We start from the raw sequence: 4,222 nt of genomic DNA, 5'->3' as shown, positions 1-4,222 counted from the left end.
GGTAAGGGGCTGGACCACTCCTGCTGGGAGGCCACTGAGCCCACGCTGGGGTGGGGGTGCTCTCCTGCACCAGTTTGGTGCTCTGAGTCCCTTCCTTCCCAACAAGGGCACAATCCTGGTGGTGACTGGGGACGTGACCCTGAGCCACTCACGACAAGTGGCAGCTTTTTTCCCCAAGACAACACCCTGAGGAGTGACCAGACACGCTGCCAGCTGGGAGGGACCCACCTGAGGGGGACGTCCCTGGCCGGTGGCCCCAGTGAGATCCCTCCTGCCCTGAGTCCAGCGAGCCATTCCTGAGGCATCCCTGGGTGAGGACCTGGCCAGGGCCATCCCACAGCAGATACGGGCATGGATTTGGGGGGTTTATTGCTGTGCAATCCTGTTCGGATTCCCTGGGGACAAGGGGCCCCAACCATTCCACAATGGCCCCAATCCCTGAGCAGGAACCAGCAGCTCCCAGAGCTGATGAGGCCGAGCTGATGAATGAAGGGGATTAGAACCTCTCTGTCCGTGGGTCACGGTGACACAGGGACGCGGGGACATTTCCATCTGGAAGGTGTAAATGCTGTGTTTGCCGTCCGTGGCACCGCAGTGCCTGGAATTCTAATCGCCTGCAAAGCAGCTCTAATGGTATTTGAAAGGGAGCTGGGAGCTGCTGGAGGGATTCGATGCCACTCGCAGATAAAGGCAGGAGGGAGGGCGAGGGAGAGGGAGACGGGGGTGGCAGCGCGTTCCTTCCGCACGCTGCGGCTGAGGGAATGTGGGCTGGATTCCATCAGGAGCAATTTCCTCGCGGGGAGGCAGCGGAGTGGCCGCCCCCAGCTCCCCGAGGGTGGGGGAGCGCCGAGATCCCGCCGGGAACGGCAGCACATGGAGCCCTGGGCTTGTTCGGGGACGGGGAGGCGACCTGGGACCTGGTGAGACAGGAATCACCTGGAGGAAAAAAAAACAAAAACAAAAAGTTCCACTGGTTCTCATCTGTACGGCTGGAGCAGAGGAGACTGAGGGGAGGCTCCTCGGGGGCTGCAGCTCCTCCCGAGGGGAGGCAGAGGGGCAGGGGCTGAGCTCTGCTCTGGGACAGGGACAGGAGCCCAGGAAGGGCTGGAGCTGTGTCAGGCCTTGGGATGGAGCTCAGGGAAAGGTTCTTCCCCCCAAGGCTGCTGGGGCACTGCCCAGGCTCCCCAGGGAATGGTCCCAGCCCCGAGGCTGCCAGAGCTCCAGGAGCATTTGGACAACGCTCTCAGGGATGCTCAGGGTGGGATTGTTGGGGTGTCTGTGCAGGGACAGGGGCTGCACTGATGATCCCCGAGGGTCCCTTCCCACTCAGGATATTCTGGGATTTATTCCCCACGGCTGTTGATTTATTCCCCTCGACCAGAGGGGCCGGCATTGCCCAGCTCATTTTCCCATCCTGGCAGCTGTGTGGTTTCTGTTTGCCCTGCTAATCCAGGAAGGGGCTGCAGGTACCAGGATACACTGACAGAGGAGCTGCTGCCAGCCCCAGTTCCTCCTCCCCACTGTGCTCCTTGGCTCCACACCAGGGTTTGCTGCTGCTGCCCAGCCCTGCCCAGCCAGGCAGGATGGCAGAGCCACCTGTGGCCCCAAGGAGCAGCCTGGGGACAGTGCAGCGACAGGGTTGGGGGAGTCTCTGGGGTGGGAAAACCTCATGTTGGGATCCCTGCTTGACCCAAAAGCGGCAGGGATGCTGACCAGCAGAACATTTCAGGGTCCAAATGTATCTCCCCAAGCTGCCTGGGCTCAGGGGCTTTGGGGAGTGGGTGGCTGGGCTGTGGGGTGCACTCTACAGATGACCTCAGATTTTACCCCCAACATTTCCCCTCTTGCCCACTTATTATTACCTTATTTTTATCAGGGCTGGGGGGTGTGCTTGGCACAGTCATGGGGCTGTCCTGGTGTGGATGGGCAGGACAATCACAGAGTCACAGAGTAAGATGGGTTGGAAAGGACCCACAGGTCCGTGAGTCCAACCCCTGTCCCTGCACAGACACCCCAACAATCCCACCCTGAGCATCCCTGAGAGCGTTGTCCAAACGCTCCTGGAGCTCTGGCAGCCTCGGGGCTGGGACCATTCCCTGGGGAGCCTGGGCAGTGCCCCAGCAGCCTCGGGGGGAAGAAGCTTTCCCTGAGCTCCATCCCAAGGCCTGACACAGCTCCAGCCCTTCCTGGGCTCCCATCCCTGTCCCAGAGCAGAGCTCAGCCCCTGCCCCTCTGCCTCCCCTCGGGAGGAGCTGCAGCCCCCGAGGAGCCTCCCCTCAGTCTCCTCTGCTCCAGCTGAACCAGCCAAGTGCCCTCAGCCCTCGTCACACGGCTTCCCCTCAAGCTCTTCCTCATCTTCCTTGCCCTCCTTTGTTCACTCTCTAATGCCTCAGTATCTTTCATACGTGGACAATCAATCCTCGGAGCTCTGCAGGGCTGGACGGTGACACAAGCTCCATGACTGGCAGTGCCCAGCTCCATGACCACAGACAGAGGAAGGATCTGGGGCTGTGCAAGTCCCTCTGATACCCAGCAAAGAAGGGATGGCCTTGTAAATGGGACCTGGAGTGGCCTAAGTCGTGCACCAGGAAAAATGCAACGTGCCTTGGAAAACCAGAGGTAATTTGCTTTATCTTTCTCTGAGCAGGGAAATGTTAGGCTGGGTTTGAGCCTGCAAAGCTCCTGCTGAAGCCGGCTGTGTGGTTCTGCAAATCTGGCCCTTAAAAAAGGGAGGAAATCCTTCTTTAGTGGAGTTTGTCACCTTGGGGTGACTTCCGTGCCAGAAGGGACACCTGGACCTAGACATGAGGGCTCACATGCAGTGGGAGGAAGGGCAGGTAAGGGTCCCAGCACTGCTGTCACTTGAAGCCCAGGCAGGGGAGAGAGGAGAAAGGCTCCTCTCCCTCCTGCTTGGATGAAAACCCTTCACCTGATGGTGCTTCTGCTGGCACAGCTCAGAACAGCAGGTCCCTGGCCAAAGAAACTTCCATTGTTATTACCAAATATTTATTAAAAGCAACTGGGCTTAGTCACGGGCTCAGGCTGTGTGTGCAGAGCGGGGCCACCCGCCCGGGGCTCCGGCAGGGAAAGCGAGGTGAGACTGTCCCCCCTCAGGGGTTTGTGCTCAAAATGAACAGATCCAAAGTGCAGACATGGAGACATTGGGGTCAGGGCAGAGCTCGAGGAAATGGGCTTTGGAGGGGGAACAAGAGTGTTTGCAGGGGAACAACCCCAGCTCCGTGCACAGCAGGTCACAGATGTCATTCGTGGTGTGGCAGCCACTCTTCCCTGTGTCCCCCAAACCCCACAGTGGGTCCCACTTTCCATGCTGGAGTCCTGCCAGAGTGCACAGCTGAGCTGAAGCTGCATTTTTGGGTGTGACCAGGCCAGAGTGAGTCCATGGGACCTCCTGGTCCCACCTCGGCAGGTCCCTGGGAGAGGGCTGGATGGAGGGGACAAAACAGTGTTGTTTGGGGCACTGCAGAGCCCTTGGCCAGCACAGAATAACCCTCCAGCCCAGCCCTGGGGTGAGTCCTGGGCACGGTGCTGTCCCCAGGCCCTCTGGTGTGGCTGGCTCTGCTCAGGGGCTTTTGGGACTGGGGGGTCTGGGCTACCAGGCCAGGACTGGCTCCCCGGCACCCCCAAGCCCTCATGGCATCAGCCCAGCACCCAAGTGGCTCCTGGTGGGCTCCCCAAACCCCAAAATCTGTAGTACCGGGTGGAGTGGGAGCATCCAGCCTGCTCCTTCGAGGAGTCCATCGAGGTTCCCATTAGGCAAAATTAATAGGCACCAGGAGCCTGCTCTCATCACGTGGCTCCCACTGCTGCATCCTGAGTGGGGACAAAAACCTCTTGGGCTGTCCCTGGAGCTGGCAGCGCTGGACTGCTGCATTCGGGCTGGCAGGGGACCAGCAGGGCCGGCGGCAGGAGGGGCTGGCAGGGACCCTGCAGGCAGGGAGAGGCTCTGGATCCTGGGATCAGCAGGGAAAGATCCCTCACTTCACCACAGAGGGCAAACTGGGGGCAAAAGGGACTTTACTTCTCACTTTGTTGGAATTATTTTTTTTCCCCTTGGCACGTTTCAGTCAAAAACTCTTTGGGATTTTGAGCGTGTGCCAGAGCAGCTGCGATTTTTTTATTTCTCTCACACTTCTTTCTTTTTTTTTTTTTTTTTTTCCCCTAAATCATTTTGCTGAGTCTGTGTGAAAATGCCCCAGAAAGC

This window comes from Chamaea fasciata, unplaced genomic scaffold, assembly GCF_029207755.1.
Source record: "Chamaea fasciata isolate MVZ Bird 193981 ecotype frontalis unplaced genomic scaffold, bChaFas1.0.hap1 SCAF_28, whole genome shotgun sequence".
Lineage (NCBI taxonomy): Eukaryota > Metazoa > Chordata > Aves > Passeriformes > Sylviidae > Chamaea > Chamaea fasciata.
The sequence above is the reverse complement of the archived record's forward strand: the minus strand, read 5'-3'. Positions refer to the sequence as shown.